The 20,518-nt window shown below is 39.0% G+C and overlaps 1 protein-coding gene across 1 annotated transcript in view; it reads right to left on the bottom strand.

Moving 5' to 3' along the window:
• The window catches only part of LOC139472839 (uncharacterized), a 71,770-nt gene that overhangs the window by 47,172 nt on the left and 4,080 nt on the right, over window positions 1-20,518 (bottom strand). The window lies entirely within an intron of this gene.

Below are 20,518 nucleotides of genomic sequence, written 5' to 3'. Positions count from 1 at the left end.
AGTAGAGATCTTTACTGTGAGGAAAATGAAAATGAAATTATTTCAATCGCTGGCAGTCCTACCCACTGTCATTTAACAGAACCTGATCGCTAACGCTATATTAGAAATGCTCCTGCTCAAAACAAAGAAAGCAAGACTGCAACTGTCACCCCAGACATTATCATACAGGATATGTTTTCGACCTGCGTCATGTTTGGCTTTTCTTACACATTAAGTTGAAGTGTGATAAAAATGAAATACAGTTAAAACCAACGTCAAATTCCACATCACTCATACACTGTTGATCAACACATTTGCTAACCGGTCTGAGGTGCATAAAATTTACTTTTCTTCAAGTATAGCAGTGTAAAAAGCAAATACGAGAACAGAGGTACTAAATCATGGCATGCAAATAATAAGCAACATTCCAGCAGCTCACATCAGTGAGCAGGTGAGATTACTGAGGGAGAATCTCTTCTAGGCAGTTATCCGTCTGGGGTTGAAATAGATCTTTTCAAATTTACTAAATTACACTTATCAAAAGTTAGATAATATGTGATCAAGCTGAATATTATCAGTACTAGAAATCGTTGGAAAACGTTGGCAAATGTCAGTTTTAGATACCATATTCGACGTAATAAGCGCCCCGCTCTAATAAGCGCACACGGTGATATTTGCTAATATATTGGCTAGTGAACAATCCCAATTAGCACCCTTCGTGTGTTATATGCACCCTTAATTACGGGAAATTAAATTCTGGAAAAATATATCTGGTGTGTCTAATACTTTTCTTTTTTTATATCATTTCAGGCTGTCAGCCTAAACCACATAATTTACGATCTTTCAACTCTTTCACCAAAATTATATTCTAATAAGAGCCCCCTCTTTCTAATTTTCAGAGCACCCTGGGCGCTTATTACGTCGAATACGGTATATTTATTTTGTTCATTCCAGGGAAAACTAAATCACTGCATGTGCTAAAATACATGTATGATCCTGTATTAACGGGATATTCTGCACTAAAATTGTGATTAACGTCATTGGTGTCAGTGTTTGATTCACCATGTGGAATCTGGTTCGTTCGGATTTTGTGCATACTGCAGTTGTGTGTTCATTTCGTACACACACTTTATTAAACCAAACAAGCTCATCACACGCATCAAATTAGCTTTGCATTCTATATTAGTTATGCAAAGACTATGCTAGAGCTACTACTGACCTTATATAATCGAGCTAGATCTATATCCTTATGCAAAGTACGACTACCGATAGATAGAGGGTCCCTATGAGAATGATGCACCAAACACTTTCGTGACTTTAAATTGTTACGTTACGTCGTTTTTGGAAGAACTTCACGAAGGTGTGCAGTTTTCACAACGTCACTCGCCAATAAACTCGGCACAGCGTTAGGCGTAGTTCTCAGGCTATTTTTAGGTGGCAGCCAAAGGGTGAAGGTAAAAGGTAAATCGTGGTGAAATGAAGTCGGTATAAACTATCTGGACAGATATCTAAGACCTACTATGGATTCTCCGGTTGTGCCATCAGTGTCCCATTCCAAGTGTACTTTTTATGACATTGCTTCCGAAGGTGTTTGTTCATGAATGAGCATACAGGACTGCACGACCAGGCCAGATCACTCATAGTGATCAGTTCTGATACAACACATTCGAAAACTCCGTGGAAGTGTGCCTGACTTCTGTTTTTGTGGCCCAAACATCATAAATGTTAAAATAACATTGCTTATTGATCTCTAGCGTAAAACGCAGTGCGTTGAAGTCTAGATCACGGTTGTCTTTTCTTATCCCGATGGTGACCTTGGCCTTCGTTCGAAGCTGTCACAGACATTATTAGCAGACCACTCTCCTACCCAGAGTTCCATGCGGCCGGCAGCCAGCCAGCGCCATGTGACGATTAGTCACATCTTTCACAGTCCATTCAAGATACTGAATATGCTTTTCATCCGTTTCATGTATGACAAGTTAACACATTTTCATAAACAAACGTCAAAGAATGGTTACGGTTCATTAAGAAAGTATCCTAATACGTGAAAATCTATTTGTTTTTGCGTAGTTATTCTTTGTTTACATTGATTGTAAGGCTCCACGTGCTGTCATCGAAGCCCAACTGAGAGCTGGCGACACGGTCACTTTGATGCATAAAATATATATTGTCATGCAACTCACTGTCGCAGTTGTAGTAGAATATCTACATAATTATGCAAAACAATATGTTAAGCGACCCCAAATACTTGCATTAGTCCGTTCTACATTGATTTCTAAAAAAGCGCGTTTGTTTACAAACAAGGGAAAAGTCCGGTCACGTGATATGCAAATTAGCCTGTGGCAGTGGTGTTATGCTGAGTCACCACTGCGCCGGAGTTCGTAAGCAGACTTGAAATGTCAGCAATGTCCATATTTGGGCATATATCAATATTCATGCGCAACCAGATTTGCAACCGGGTTCAGTGTTGGTGTGTTCACGAACGAAAGTTGTTATGTATTTACACTTAAATACATAGATACACTTTACGTGGGTAAACTCGCTTTCGCTCGGCCAGATACAATAGAAAGTCCACTCGTTTCGTAAAAATGGGAGCACCTTTAGAATACAGTACCACAACTTCTCGTGAGGACGATCTCTGCCGTAGGTCACACGTCTCAAGACAAGCAACCAGTTGTGAGAATCCGTCGGACGCGAACCCGCGACCTTCGGATTGTTAACCTGACAGCTAACCGACTGAGCTACGTCCACGCTGTTTAAGCTTAGTGCAAATTAGTGCCTATGACGTCATGGAACTGGTCGAAAAGGTGACGGACACTTACTAAGGTTACGGGTAGGCATGGTGTCTACGGACACTTACGAATGATCCCGATGCCATTTGGCACACTCGTCCCATTCCGTAATCCACAAGATACAGAGTGGTGAGGAATGAGCCGATATGCCGCGAACTGAAAACGGCTTCAGGCGTCAGACGTCAGACGTCGAACTCGCAAGTACGCATAAATGATATGGTGATTTTTGTGACAGAAAAGTGTGGTAGGGAACACTGTAAGGATTATGTGGATAATAATAAGGAACGAGGGAGGAATAAGCACGGTGAGTTCGCTTTTGAATCAGTATCTGAAAGCGAGTCAGATACCATAACTATTCACGAGTTTCATAAAATTGGTTTTACGCGGGAGCGAGTTTAGTATTTTATTTATTACTGGCCATTTATAACGTTTTTAGAATTATACTGTTGAGTGGCTGACACCTACACGATCCACGGCATAATCCAACTGAGATAACACAGTAATACTTCAAATACGTCAAAAGTTGAAACGTATGAATTTAATACCATCCAACGGTCCACCTTTAGAATTCAGGCGTCTGTTCCATAAAACTATCGTAGCGTTAAGGTTATCGCAACTCATATACTTTAACTTAGACCAACGACTGTCGTCGCGCTACCGTACGATCGCCTTGTGGAACGGGGCCTTGCACCTCAAAGTTTACAATCACGTCACAATACCCGATGACGTAATTTGTGGAATTTTGTTGCAAGATCCTTCGGCGAAACAATGCCATGTGACGTCAACCTAGCAACAAGGCATGGGTTCATCTAAGCTGGTTCTCGGCTCCCTATGCGCGTCGTCAACTTGCGCCAAGTTAGGAGCCGGTACAGGCCAAAATAAAAAAACACTCAGCGTGTTTATTTGACGTCACATCCGGTGATTTTCAAAAATGGCTACGCTAATGCCGATACAGGGGAGAGACACACCTATGAAAAGCGTGACATCTTGCGTTTGCTTTGGTAAACCGGGCAATTTTATACAGTGGAAAATAGACAAACAAAATCAACTGACAACAGTCTCGCTAATCTTTTGGAGCGCTAAGGCGGATAAAAGTGGTTCATGGGTTGAATTCTAAGTGAAGACAGAAAAAAAAAATTGTATTTATGAAATTCGATGATTTTGTTTGCGTTCGTATATTCACATAAACCTAAAACAATTAGATCATGCCCTCTAAATGGTTAAAAAAGCTGCATTGTTGACATATTTATTTACAAGAATTCACTTCTATATTTTGGAGCACCTTTAGAATACGGTACCCTCACAAGATACTGTATGTCTAAAGGTAGGCCGAAGATTTACAGATTTTCGGGCAACGAGGTCCATTTACACCTTGTCCAGAATGAAGGTTTACAAAAATTCCTAAAAATGTTATGAAGTAGAGAAACTGCCACAGGCTTTCCCCTTGGATGATAGAGGGACATATTTGTCCCTCCTCTTCAACCCTCACTTTGAAGTCGAATATTTTCAAACTGCAGCAGTCACAGAGACACCTCACAGTTTTGAATATGGTGGGACATTCCCTGTTTGGTCATGTCATTCACTGGCATTTTTGGCAAAGCAAAATTACTGAAAATTAGGTTCATAGTAAATGTCGACATTTTTTTTACACATTACTAAATTACCACTCACGGCGTTATTTACAGCATGTTTTGAAATAATAAGTTCGGCTATTAACTCGGCGAAATGAATTTCAAAAATATCATAGCATCACCCGTATCTGTCTTTGATCAAATCCCCAATGATCATTCCAAAACGTCGCCGATAGCCTTAGAATCGTTTAGAATGTCTTGGGAAAATACGCAAACACGAACGCCGAAGTTTACATTCCGCCATATTGGATAGTGTTTACAAAATCACGTTTCACGTATACCGGTTTTGCAATGCCTGTAACATCACGTTAATTTCATACTCAGCTGCGATACCTAAATCCATTAATTCATCATACAGAGTAGAATCAAATGACACGAGGTACTTGTCACCAATGCAAAGTGTTTAGATGAAATCAATCAAAATAAATTAGGTGTGAAAACGAACGCTGTGCTCGAAAAACTACACTTGTTTGAAATGTAAACAAAGCAAAATTCAGATTTTACACAGTGTAGCATTTTCTCCTATTTTGAACTATCCATTCGTTTATTCATTGAATACATTGGCACAACAATTTCAGAAAATGCATGGGAAGAGAATCGTATGAAGAATTTGGGAACTAAAAATAGATACATTGCAATGGTTGATATTTTCAACAGAAATTGTCAAATTTTCCGTCCTGTGTGACGCCATGACTGACACAAAATCACGCACAACGACAACGGTATTTATCGGAATTTCTGACTATTTCCGTTGGTTTCAATAAAAAATATCACAACAAATAACAGTACTCTGATTGTCAGAATGTTTCTGATTACTTACATGTCACATTTATGTATGCACGATTCCTGAATCAACGAAAGTCCCATCTTAAAATCCCGCGTACTGTTGACAGCGAACACGCGATTTTGTAAAAGGCGATCACCGGTAGTGATGTCATACGCCAACATTGTTGAACATATTAGGTAATTTCTTGGAGGTGAAGGTCCTTGAACAATGTTGAATGAAAGCACACACGATCATTGTATCCTGCTGTTTACAGTTATAATTATTTTGTAGATTTTGCATATCTTTCATGCATTCTTCCGCCTACTTTGGATATTTGTCAATGTTCGATATCATATTATACGTAGATCTAGGCCACAACGTGTATCTACCTTTGATAATCTCCTGTTTGTTTGGACAAAGAAATTGATAAGTTTATATATATATAGTGTCGTATACGATATTTCTTTAATCTGGACAGTGTTACATCATTACCTTACGTTGAGTATCATATTTTTGACAATGCAGTTAATAATGAACTGTACAATGTGCAGAAATGTTTTTATTATGCTACATATTGAGATATGCAAGACAACAATGCCCGAAACGAGGTAAGGGAACCTCTTCTCTCTGATTGTTTGGGGATAGTTGTAATGCATTAATAAAAGGCTCGATGCCACAGAGATAACTCCTTTTGAGGATGATGCCCATGTCTGTCATGTTCAGTATGATGAAAAGCAGTTTTCTAAGAACGCATACCATAAGACCCCATACCATCTCTCCAACGATCTTGAAAATTATCAACATAATCACTTAACACAGGTTTGATTTATGTAAATAGTTACTAAATACCATCCATGTTTAAAAGAAAATCGACACCTGGACTCAACCAGGTGCAATCTTAGACTACATTACTACTATAGTATTATTTGTAACACTTTGAAACGGAATGTCACCTTCATACTGCTGTCACTCAGCTACAACGTTGTACAAAGTTAGAAGTGATGACTGGGTGAATGAATAGAAGCCATCCATTATGATTCTGCCCATTTGTTGAGTAACGGACATTGACTTATTTCGTTGGTATTAATAATTGTATTGCATTTGAATGTTGTTTAAAAATATATAGCTAGAAAATATCAACATCGGCCATGGTTAATTGCAATTCTATTCCAATTTCAATATTTTCAACAGAGGTTTTATCATTTTAAACGTAATCATCCAATAAATATATTGCAACCACATACGAGTCGTACAACACATTTATATTTGTCAGAAGAGTCACATCATATTTATTACGAGTTATTCTTTATTCCTTAAATGGAACACCAACCCTCTTAAAATAAACTTTTTCGACGTCATGGAATGGAAAGACAAAGTTAGGAATATTTTCAATGCGACATTTATACTGTATGGGTGGCTCTACATATGTCGACATATATAAACTTCCTACATGCGTATCTCGTTCAAATACCTGAGAATATTTTATTCGCTCAAAGTTTTCTGACAAGTGTATAATAAATATTTTTCTCGCATAGCACAATTTGGTGGTGTATTCGAAAACCTGCGAAATGTTCATGCAAATAATACGCTAGACTATGTTTACTATCATTTCTCTTACATATCGATATCATGTACGTAAAATATATGAAGAAAATAATTTTGGAAATTTAATTTCCTACAATTAATTACAATTCAAAGTTTGAAGGTCTTTCCTGCACCCGATGGTGGCACATCTAACAAAATGACTAAAGTAGTTTGTGACGTGTCTCGGTGGAGGCTTTTGTAGAAGGGTAGCGCTTCGTCTAAAAATTTCGACCAATGAAAAATTACATAACATAGTGTATGTTTAATATTTCGAAGGCGCTCACAGCCATCGTCTCATTGGCCTGTACCGGCTCCTACATATTGTGATATTGGAGACGGGGCCTAGCTTAGGGTTCATCCAGTGTGCATAAGCTCCTCTCAGTGATCTATCATCTCCACACGCAATGTCGTGGAGTAAGCCAAGGGATGTTGAGAGCTTTCAATATTTGTTCGTGAAACGTGTTCCGAGAGTACATAAGCACGCGTTTTGGTATTACACAATGTGTAATACAGCTGTATGTTTATTAAACGGGTGATCTGTTCACGGGCAAGTAATAAATATCAATTATTTACCCCACACAATCGACTCTGGTTTTGACAGAGTTTTCTTATGAATTTGGGAAGGGTTTTGCCACTTTTATTCAACTTTCCAATAGTCATTCTCCCATTGTGTCGAACAATATTCCTGAAATATGGTGTCTATGTAAGAAAGTGATGTAATGATAATTTCCATCAAGATCGATCCTTCCCAGCGCGTGACACCTTCGTAACACTCGCGGTAATATCGCTGCCACCAGTGTGGGCGTGGCCATTACAAGAATCTTGAAATTTGTCCTCTAACCCCAAATGTAGTACCGTTTATACTTTTGTTTATGTCTTTGGGAATTTCATTTTAAAAAGGTTTACGACTGACCATGTTGTCCAGATGATTTTATTTAGTTGTTTGTATAATCAGATTGGTTCGAGAATGCAGACTAACGGGATATCAACCAACTTCTCCCTTACATACTTACTATATCAATAACATGATAGTTTTAATGAAATAGAAATTCAAATTTACAAAGAGAGAAAGTAATTTATCAGCGGTAACTGTATTCGGCGTCACGACAGTCGTCACTTGTTTGTAAACATAACGGTCATTCGGTTGCGAGTTCAACTCCAAGCATGGTTGGGACACCTATCACAGTGGGGAGTTATGCTGAGTCACCACTCAGTTGGAGTGTGGGGTGCGCTTCCACCGAAAGGTCAACTGACCAATCAGAATTGCCCGCTTACTTTGGGCTGTATGCCGTTTGAAATAATTGGTGACCTGACTTATCGACCCGTGCAGAAACCTCGTGGTTCCGTCATCGACAGATTGTGTTTCACGGGCTTTTTTACTGTTAAAGGTGTCTGATTCCCATTTTAGGTATGGGTATAGTAATCTAATAGTTTGGGTTCAGGAATAGAATAGTTGTTTTGATATTTAAACATTATAAATATTAACTCTGGTTGTCACCTATTTTCGGGGGTCACGTGACCGCATTAACTAGATTCAGGGGAAGTAACCCTCATCTTGTTACGTTCCTGAAAGCACATGTCCTCGTCATTGAGGAACATGTTTGTTATTGGGAGCACCTTTAGAATACAGTACCACAACTTCTCGTGAGGACGGTCTCTGCCGTAGGTCACATGTCTCAAAGACAAGAAACCAGTTTTTGTGAGAATCCGTCGGACGCGAACTCGCGACCTTCGGATTGTTTAGCCCGACAGCTAACCGACTGAGCTACGTCCACACTGTGAAACAATGTGCAAATGTACCTAGTCATGCCTACGAAGTTACAGAACTGAACGAAAAGGGTCGAATAGGTGACATGAACATGCCAAACATGAACATGCCAAAATGTCAATTTACAAATCAATGGCGTTTGTGTCCACAGCTGGTTGCGATGCAAGCAACACATCTTCGTCTCATGGAATGGACCAGGCGTCGCACAAAGTCCTGTGGGATATCTGTCCATATCTGCTGGAGCATGTTTCGAAGTTCCTGGAGTGTCTGTGAAACACGTGGTTGACGTCGAAGGCGCCGATCCATCTCATCCCACATGTGCTCGATTGGTGAGAGATCAGGGGAACGAGCCGGCCATGGGATGACATTCGCTTTGTTTTGTTGTAGAGAATCCTGAACAAGTCGAGCAATATGAAGCCGAGCGTTGTCATGTTGAAAGGTAATACCTGGGTCATGGCGACGCAAAAACGGTAGAACAACATGGCCGATGACCTCGTCGCGGTAGCGCTGTCCATTGAGATTTCCCTCTACCACTATTAAACGGGTCCTCTGTCTTGCTGTAATCCCACCCCATACCATAACGCTGCCGCCCCCGAACCGATCTTCTTCCATGACAACTCGTCACGATATGGCTGAAATATTGCCGATGTGACGTAAAGCAGTACCTCACTCACACTCTTCCATGACAAAATGATTGACGTAACGTTCACCTCGACGTCGGTACACTCGAATCCGTCCATCGCTGTGGCTGAGGTGAAAACGAGACTCGTCAATGAATAGAACTTGTCCCCACTACATAGCCGTCCAGCGTAGACGCTGCTTGACGGCCAAAATGGGACGTCTGGTGGGTCTTCTGGCGACAATCCCTGCACATCTGAGGCGGCGACGTACGGTTTGTGAAGATATTCGTCGAAGGCCAGGGATGCTTCGTGCAGTCACTGTTGCTGGCTGGAATCGATTTCGTAGGTGTGTTGTTCGAATCCAGTTGTCTTGTCGATTATTGGTTACGCGTGGCCTGCCACTCCGAGGATGGTCTCTGACTGCATTCGTCAGTTGCCAACGTTGCCATAAACACCAAATGGTGTTTCTGTGGACATTAAATTGTCTTGCAACATCACGTTGACTCGATCCTGCTTAAAGCATACCAATGGCTTGCAGACGCTCATTTTCGGACAGGCGTGGCATTTCGTAATGTTGAATAATTGCGTAATTTTGTTGTTTTTCTGAGTGGTTGTTGTCAGCACGATGATAACAATGCATATGGAATCCCGTTAACGCACGTGTTTTTATACCCATTCTTGGGTAGTGAAATGCACGGGACTTGCATAAAAGTCAACTTTTGCATGGATTGCATGCTTTTCTGTAGCAGTTGCGTTTTTGTGACTTGATTCCATATATGTACTACAATATTGAAAACCAAACTTTACTTGTTTGAAAAATACACTAAAACATTGGTGTCACAGGAACTTATGTTGTTGAGTATATATATGGTTAGTAGTTTTATAACAAGGGACACAATTCATGTCCTACACGGGGTGGCGCCAAGACAAGTAGGCATGAAGTTGTTGGTTGGTTTGTTTATAACGCGGCACTCAGCAATATTCCAGCTATGACGGCGGTCTGTAAATAATCGAGTCTGGACCAGACAATCCAGTGATTAATATCACGAGCATCGATCCACGCAATTGGGATCGATGACATGCATCAACCAAGTCAGCCAGCCTGACCACCCGATCCCGTTAGTTGCCTTTTACGACAAGCATAGTCGCCTTTTACGACAAGCATAGTCGCCTTTTACGTTAAGTATGGGTTGCTGAAGACCTATTCTACCCCGGAATCTTCACGGGTCCATAACATGTATGTAAAATTTGGGTTTCGAAGTGTGGGCAAGACTTAGACATCCCCATGGGCATCAATCGTGCTACCCTTCTTGCTGATCGGTTTCTTTAGGCATATGTATCGGAATTTCTGCTCCGATTGGCAAGATCAAAACAAGGCAATTTGTCCTAGACGTCTATTTTATTTCTAGTTCTGGTGTAGACATACGGACGAATATGCCGTAAGCTCACTTTGCCAGTGACCGGATGAACAAAACGTGTAGTATCTGTGCCTTAGCAAAGCCGGTAATAGAAGGGACGCAACTGCGGTTGTCTTACTTGTTGATCAATGAAACTGCTTCTAATTTTACCGACATGACATGCACTGCTAACACAGAACACCGACTTGTTAACCATGTCCTACGTGGCCTACTTCACGAGGCTTTCATAACAGGAGTCACGTGGTTTAAGGATTACCACACGTCACTACAGTGCACTGTTAGGTCATGTTGTCCTGGACGCATATCTTTACGGAGAAAAGTAGGGAAAAATTTTGTTCTAAGAACCACATTGTACACAGAAAGCAACACCGAATTTACTACGTAGATATACAGTATTTATCACTGACATAGTGTCATAGCCTACTCTTTACGGGGTGGGGTAGTCGGGTAGTGGTTAAAGCGCTCGCTCGTCACGCCGAAGACCCGGGTTCGATTCCCGACATGGGTACAATGTGTAAAGCCCATTTCTGGTGTCCCCCGTCGTGATATTGTTGGAATGTCGCTAAAAGCGGCGTAAAAGCACACTCACTCACTCACTTTAAGGGGTAATTGTGAGTGGTATACTATAAAGCTGTCGTATTTGTGGTGACGAATTTGAATAGATCCCAATAGGTCTAGGACGGATAACTCGGGTACTCGGTTCGGGTGGGTCCTGAGTAGGACTCGGGTACCCACAGGGCTACCCGGACCCGTGGTTAGTCACGTGATATATTGTTTCATGACAAAAATTATCTAAAACTCTATGGTTACGCTACAAGTCACTAACGTTCCCATTTCTTTCTGACTTTTATATGTTTGAATAAAGATAAAACTCCATGCAGTAAACTTCAGTGTATGCATGACCAGATCGTTTTACACATGTATCTAAATACATTTTGCCAAGGCTACGGTCAAACTTTTCCAAATCGGACAGTACCTATCTCTAAATATCTATAATGGGTACCCGGGTAGGGTCGGGTATATATAGGGTGGATGGTACCCAGGTAGTTCATTTGGACTCGTCCCAGCCCTAGATCCCAAGATCCCATATTGCTAGCAGCAAAGGCCGACTCGAAATGGACACGAAATGGATCAAGTGGACTCGGTGACAGCGAGGAGCGTTGCTCATTATTTCACTGGTTTGCGTGATTCAGACTCGATTATTTACAGGCAGCTGTGATAAAGCTGACATATATCTGATTTTGACTTAAAACAACAAACTCATCAAACTACATTAATTGCAGGTCCTGCGACCATATCTACAAAATACACAAAAAATGAAATTACCATTGTGTTCATTCTGTTAGATATGAACCAGCTTGAGATGATAGATTTATATCATTGAAATGATTTAACTGACAGGTCACTGATTTAAGGACGAATGTTTCAAGACTGTTCATTTCCTACAATATATTCAATATGTCAGTTGTGATGTGTTCGGGTTCGGTGTTTATCGTATGTGAAAGGGTATCAGAACATTTTGAATTTATTTGTGAGTATTGTTCAACTCATTGCATTTGATGTTGATATTTCAAATTCAAGTCTTATTAATCTTCCTATACTTTCTTCTGTGGTGATACCCTAATTGCTTCCAGCAGTGTTTATTGCTACTTGGGCCTTTGTCGGAATGAATGAGCTTATGAACATGCATGCAACTGTTAATGAGATGTTTAGGTAAACCAGTAGAAACCTATCTATCAGCCTTGTACACTATATTTATCTGTGCTGATAGGATGTCATATTATTTATTTGCAATGTTGTATAAACCTGTATTGTTGTATGGTGCCAGTATTTAGAGTATGAATAAGTATGAGAAAGTAATACATGATCTAAAAGTAAAATAGAGTAGTAGGGATTTTAGGCTGTTATCACAGTCCAGTTGTGAATTTCTTGTAGACTGTGTGGGGAGCTATACGTTGTGCAGACTATGTTAAATAATTAAGTGTGTTATTGATAATTGGCTGCCTCTGTGTACTGATAAGGGGAAAATACATGTAAAAAACTGCGCACATGTAGAAAATATAACGTAACTCCAACAAAACATGTTTCATCCAATTACCTATTTTGACTACCTATATCTTTGACTATATTACCTACATCTCCAACGCCATCTGCTAAGCAAACACTTAGCCATGATTTTGTCGTTGTTGCGATATCAGAGGTGAAGTTATACGACTTGGTGATGAACGTTTCGTCTTCTGGGGGTGGTCCCTGTACTCAACAATTGCAAACTGATCACTTCTCCCACCCGTACAGACATTTGATCAATTATTTGATCAATTATACCATGTCAGATGTTGTCTCTGGCATAACCAAAATACGAGCCCATGCTGCCGAGGTCTAACAAGGACATAACTATTTTAAAAATTCGAAACACCGATATGGTTGTTACACCTTTATTCGCGATGCCTAATAGGGGGTGTAAGTAGGTCACGGGACTACGCGAGACCTAACGTTATTTAATACTTCCGGTGACAAACAACGTCTCGCGGCAATGGCGACAGTAAGCTGGTTCCCGGCTCCCTATGCGCGTCGTCAACTTGCGCCTAGATTGTGATATTGGAGACGGGGCCCAGCTTATGGCGACAGCAGTGTCACGTCGGACAGGTCCCGGCGAATCATATTATGAACACGCAGGTGTAACTTAGAAAAACATGACACTACCAGCACTCGAGATGGGGAACATGAATAGTAAGTGTTGGCTTGTCAAAGCAGTTGCAGTGTTGTCAAGACGTCCTATGGTCGATGTCAAACTGGCCGCTACCCATTCATGAATATTGAGGTAAGTTTTCACTTGTTGCACACTTCTGATAAGTTGGTATAATTGTCAGTGTTGATAAGGCAATAATGACCGGTTCATCATCACACGTACAATGGTGATGGCGTTGAAAAATGAGCATAAAACATTCGTTCTGAAGTTATTTGCAATATGCTCTCGGTTTATGGACCATACAATGTTATGGCAAATTTCCATTACATCTATCCTGAGCCTTTTCCAATAATAAATGTTCAGCTCTGATAGGGAACGTCACAGAATTATATTTGTAGGTCCAGGGGAGATGACACAAACTATAGTCATATTTAAAGAAGGCCTATCGTGTGTGTTGGCAACGCAAATTTTGTCAATACTTAATTTAATATCACGATGATAAAGTTATGTGAACTGAAATATCAAGGTTTGATTCACACACAAAAATATTAATCTAATTTGTAAATGATGATGATTAAATCCTTGCAGTGTTTGTTTTTAAGATCTCTGAAAAGTGACCTCACTTAAATGTATTCTGCATGATGCGAATAAATTTGATCATTACATCCCCATTTAGCATTGGTTTATCATATTCAGTTGAAGGTACAATGTACATACTTAATTTATTAATTATATCTTGATGTAGGCATTGTAAGAAATGGTTGTTTTTTTAGAAATATATATTATGTGATCTCATAAGTGTTATATCTTTTGCAGTTGGACCATATTTCCATGTTAGAGGGGAGAAAGATTTCCTCATCTTACTCACTAGTAGATGCATATGGATCACCAGAATTACCTTGATGCCAAGCATAACTGCACCTCAAGAGCATCTCGGACTACAACATATCTTCAGATTTCTTGGAATATTTTGTGGTCAAGCATTATATTGCCTATGAAAGAACAACTCTTGTTGTGTATACAGGTGTAAACATATTAAAGTTCGATCTGAACATTTTGCTGAAGTACTGGTTCTGTAAATGATGTCTGTGACCATCAGAATACACCATATACACTGGACACTTGCTGGAACAGGACCTACTTGTCATCAACATGGTGTTGCAGAACATATTGGGACTCTCTCATAAAGTCCAGTGTGAATCTAGATACTGACACCAGTAACAGTGCATTCTGGCACATTTATTTGTTCAGACTTGGCATTTGGGAATATTTGCCATGAATGTTTAATACTCATGACCTTGGAATAAAATTACTGAATAGATCTGAAGCTTATTTATTGTTTTTTGTCTGGGATAATGCATACAAAAAAAGTGTTTTTTTAATATTTCTGGTATCAGCCATGATACTGAATTGATATTGAATATAATATCATACCAATGCAGATGGAATGTGTGATAATATATTTCCAGTTTATGGGTCAAAATTTTCCCCAAAAATACAACAGATGCTTACCAATGAAAATTTAACTTAACCAATGGCATAGCAGTTGCTGCTTTGTGAAATGAATTCTTTGTTGAAATATCAACATGTCTTGTTTTCACATCACTGTTTTAGGGTCCAGCATGCAAATTACAATGATTCATAGAACAATAGCCAATAAACATTAACATTTCTTGACCAGTAATCTTAAAACAGATTGGTCCAATTGGATAGCGGAAAATGTGAAATGACAGTTACCTCATTTGTTTGACTTGGATTTATTGGCAGAATATTTGAAATACCCGGTACACAAATATATGAAAACTAGGTGCAATTGTTTCTATCTCTGCATCAAGTCAATATGGTTGCACTAAATTGTGTTCATCAGTGTTGACTGAGTGATAAGTTGAATCTATTAATGTTTTGGACTTGTGGCAATTTTTTTACTTGGTTCAATTGAGCCTCACAACCAGAAATATTAATTTAAAAAACCCTACCATTCATCACTATTAATCTTTTAATCTTGCCCCTGCTATCAATCACAGTCTGCAGTGTTATAACAATTATATTGCTGACGAGGTGTAACACTTTTATTTCTTCCCTCAGAATAACATTACACTTCATTTATTATTAAGTATCTTTCTTAATGTAGGACATGTCATTGCTGATCGCCTCCATAATTCAGTGTATTTGTCTTGCATTTTGGCCACTTCTGACTTGAAGTTGCTCCGTGCTGGATGCTGTTTCATCTTTTGGTTGCTGTACAGCAAAAATTCACTCCTGTATGACCAAGAAAAAACCCATTCATGTTCTGCAGCAACATAGAACTAGACATCAAGTACACACACAGTGTAAAATTACCGTTGTCCAACACAATTGTGTTTACACAATTTGATAAATAAGTATATCACTGTGAATATTCATATGGAATGCTAACAGCAGTTACTTGTTGTACAAACCTGAAACCACCTTATAGTAATCATTATATAATGTATTGACTTGCCTTCATGGTTATTTGATTAACTGTTGAGTGATTTGTGACACTATGTTTTTTAAGTTTATTTCCCATATATTCTTTTTTGGTGCATGTTGATGAGACGACTTCTATTCTATTCAATTTGGATAATTATTTTTGGGATCAATATATTTACAGGCAGGGCTAAGAAAATCTATTTGGCATGCAGTAAGCATTCATCCAAAGTAGAGGAAATCATTCATTTTCTCTAAACTTTTAATTATTTCACAAAAACATTTTTTTATTATTATCTTTTTTCTATTTTATATGGTGTGTGTGTGTGTGTGTGTGTGTGTGTGTGTGTGTTTTGAGTCTTTCTTGTTAATTTTTCACATCCGCACTTCCATACAGTCATTAAGTACATGTAGGTGAGAGTAAACTTATAGTGCAAACTACCAACGTGCAAGAAATAGTACATCTGCATTATTATATCTGTTCACATTTAATATAGAAACTAATTTTGATAATTACACAACATTCTACATTGCATAAAAACCCTCTTGTCTCCTTCATAAAAATATATTTATAAGTAAGTTTCTTCTCAAAACTAACAAATTTCTTAATATTATTTAAATTTATTTGTAAAGGTGTGTGACAGAGTAAACATGGTAAATATGACCATATATAGTTCATATTAAATTTTAAGTTCCAAACACATAGCTGGGTTATTAAGTACTATAATTACTAAAAATATAAATAAATACAATATACTAAAATAAATTTCACGTTTAAAAATATATTCATAGCATAGATTTTCCAAATTTCATCCTCCAAATCTTGCCTAATTTAATGCCTATTCAAACTGTCAAAGGCACGGCTTCCATGACACTGCTCATGCTGTCAGATACCAGAATAACGTGGTAAGTTGGGTAATGTGGCCTACCTATTAGTAGTTACATCTTCATAAATAATATTACATCACAGAAACATGTAACACATCCTCCGTAATCATAAAACACTGTCCACTGAGACAGTATAAATACACGTCTGAACGATAGTACCGCACTGGTTGTCAAAATTATTTTAAAGGTAAGGAAAAGAACACATACCTTTACGAACGATCCCGTGGTTGTCAGTTGTCAGTCAGGATCCGATAAACCTGACAGTAATGACAAATAACCGATCATATTATTCTGAAATAAGTAAACTTTTACGACTGTCAACAGCGGTGACAACCAAGCGTGGTAGTTTACTTGGTACCGTCTACAGAGTTAGCTTTGGCGGCCGCGCATTTCGAAAGCAGAACTAGTTCACGAGTATAGGCATGTCACCGGAAATGCTGGCAACGGAAGTAGCGCGTCGCCAGACTTACGGGCCCTTATTGTGTGTCAGAAAATCAATGTCTACACGTTCTAGAAACGCGTCTGTTGAACAGTATATTCTCCAATAATCCCTGGTTCTCGGAAGCACTACGCAAAAAGTTAGTTGATTCGTGATGCCTATTGTGTGTCATAAAATCAATGTCTACACGTTCTAGAAACCGTCCCTGGTTCTCGGAAGCACGACGCAAACAGTTTCGTTTTGGTATTACCGTATTCAACATACTATAAATGCATGATAAGGGACCAACAATTTAATATTCTGCGGGTGATAGGGGGCGCATAGTTTTAAAATGAAAAATAGTTCACAATACGTACTGTCTATAATTATGCATATCTACCTATAACAGCCGAACATATTTCACCTGGACACAATCGCTGGAAGTAACAATTCATTTTACAATTATTGAAACTTTAATACACATCTTAGTCGTCTATGTATGTCCTCCTGATACCATCAGGACGTCATACTTCCCAACACAAAATTATGTTTGCAAGAAATGCTATAGAAAGCCTTTCCTCTAGTGAGATATATAATTATATTGTCAACACCTTATTCTGTGTTCATGATGTATCACCATATATTATATTTTCTTATACTGCTTTCCCGGAGACGTTATACTTCAATAGTTCACGAGTGTGAAACATTCAGTCTTTATAGATACACAGAGCAATACAAACCAAGCGCCCCGTGAAGGTCCGGGTGAGACTTGGTCTTAAAAGTTGACTGTTCTCTGATAATTCACGGGGACGGGTTCTTGCCTTTCTTATTATTTCTATCCCGTGGATATCCGGATGATATCCCAGAAATATCAGTTCGCTTCATATCCTGCGCCAATCATATGCGCAAATGTCGCTTTTATTGATAATATAAAGGCTTGCCGTCACATTGATAATAAAATGAAATAGTTTTGTCTTGGAATTAATAAGGAAATGTAGGTATCTTTGGTGGTGGCTTCGGTAATGGTGGCGAAGTTTAGATAAGTCACTGCTTGGTATTGTGCGATTTTCGTTTACAATATTTCGTCTTGTAACACAAACTAAATATTTCATATCAGCATTGCTTATTTTATCGTGTTACAGTCAATGTGTAAAATGAATAAAAGTTTCACTGAGGCAAATTTATTAAACGCCTAAATATTTAGTTATTTTACAAATTGACTGAAATATATGTCAAAGATACATCTTATCCTAGCATAATTAGTCTATTGTGAAACTTTTAAGCCCTTTTGAATTTCGTAATAGTTTTTAGTCAGTATTTTAAGTAAATGGACAGATTTTCAGTCAAATTGTAAAATGACATAAATATCTAGACGTTTTATGAATGCCTAATGGAATCACATTTTACACATTGGCTTAATATACACACGCCTACAAACGAGAAGGCTTGTAACAACAGAGACTTGGCATCGAAGAGCTTCTCAACGATAACCTAGAGGAACAAGAATGATTCTGTGCAATGCTACAGCAAATAAATGAATACAAAATGCAAATATCGTAATTACAAAAGACCAAAGTTACATGTGTAATATTAGGCAGTTACCTTGTTCGATGAACTTATCCGTGAATATCCACATAAAGGAACAATATCCTATTCATCTACAGCTCTGCACGTGTCTTTGTAACACTATAATATTTTTGATATGTATGTAGCGTTTCGGGATATTATTACTCGTGTTCATTTCTCAACTAATCACGTCAGTTTGTTTCAGGTGTTTTCACAAGTGACCAGTCTTATTGGTCGCCTGGGATAGCACACGTGACAACTATTTTCAAGATGTCCACCGTTCTTTAAATAAATCTATTTAATAACAACGAGAAATCTATCAACGTATTATCTGCTAATCATTGGAACAAAAGGGATTAAGAAAACGTCCAACTTTATGGATAAACAACTTCCGGTTTATTACATATAGCGACGTTTCGATGTAGATTCTTAAATCGTTATCAAACTGGAGTGACAGCAACCAAGTGATGAGAGGCATAGATAAGCATGATATGTTGTGAAAAGCAGCAGATTAACATTGACAACAACAGGTAATAGATAACAAGTAAAACACAGATAATTGGATGAAGCCAAACGTACAGTAAGAATAACAAATAGCACACGGGTAATGAAGCACGCGGGTGATGAAGCCAAACGTACAGTAAGAATAACAAATAGCACACAGGTAATGAAGCACGCGGGTGATGAAGCCAAACGTACAGTAAGAATAACAAATAGCACACAGGTAATGAAGCACGCGGGTGATGAAGCCAAACGTACAGTAAGAATAACAAATAGCACACAGGTAATGAAGCACACGGGTGATGAAGCCAAACGTACAGTAAGAATAACAAATAGCACACGGGTAATGAAGCACGCGGGTGATGAAGCCAAACGTACAGTAAGAATAACAAATAGCACACAGGTAATGAAGCACACGGGTGATGAAGCCAAACGTACAGTAAGAATAACAAATAGCACACAGGTAATGAAGCACGCGGGTGATGAAGCCAAACGTACAGTAAGAATAACAAATAGCACACGGGTAATGAAGCACGCGGGTGATGAAGCCAAACGTACAGTAAGAATAACAAATAGCACACAGGTAATGAAGCACACGGGTGATGAAGCTAAACGTACAGTAAGAATAACAAATAGCACACAGGTAATGAAGCACGCGGGTGATGAAGCCAAACGTACAGTAAGAATAACAAATAGCACACGGGTAATGAAGCACGCGGGTGATGAAGCCAAACGTACAGTAAGAATAACAAATAGCACACGGGTAATGAAGCACGCGGGTGATGAAGCCAAACGTACAGTAAGAATAACAAATAGCACACAGGTAATGAAGCACACGGGTGATGAAGCTAAACGTACAGTAAGAATAACAAATAGCACACAGGTAATGAAGCACACAGGTAATGAAGCACACAGGTAATGAAGCACACGGGTGATGAAGCCAGATGCACAGTAAGGATACATCTCTGACCTTTGCTGTCACCACCGTGTTTGTGTATTTGATCATCTCCATCACTTCAAACCTGGATTTATAAGCCAACCTTACATTGAATATTTACCCCAGACAAAGATTGTTTTTTTGTTGTTGTTTAACGCCGCACTCAGCAAGATTCCAGCTATATGACGGCGGTCTGTAAATAATCCAGTGATTGGCATCATGAGCATCGATGGGATACAATGACATGCATCAACCAAGTCAGCGAGGCTGACCACCCAATCCCGTTACTCGCCTCTTACGACAAGCATAGGCGCCTTTTACGGTTACCATGGGTTGCTGATGACCTATTCTACCCCGGAACCTCACGAATCCCAGACAAATGAAATGCCAATTGGAAATCTTTGTCAGCTAATCTGTGTCGTTGCTGGGTCGTTGCTGTTTTGCGTACATGTATATGAACTGAACTTCATTGCTGCAAAAATAATGCGTACACGTCTTTACTGTATACTAAAA

The sequence above is a fragment of the Haliotis cracherodii genome, unplaced genomic scaffold (assembly GCF_022045235.1).
Source record: "Haliotis cracherodii isolate W230 unplaced genomic scaffold, xgHalCrac1.p SCAF_1, whole genome shotgun sequence".
NCBI classification, from domain to species: domain Eukaryota; kingdom Metazoa; phylum Mollusca; class Gastropoda; order Lepetellida; family Haliotidae; genus Haliotis; species Haliotis cracherodii.
This window is presented reverse-complemented; position numbering and strand designations above follow the sequence as displayed.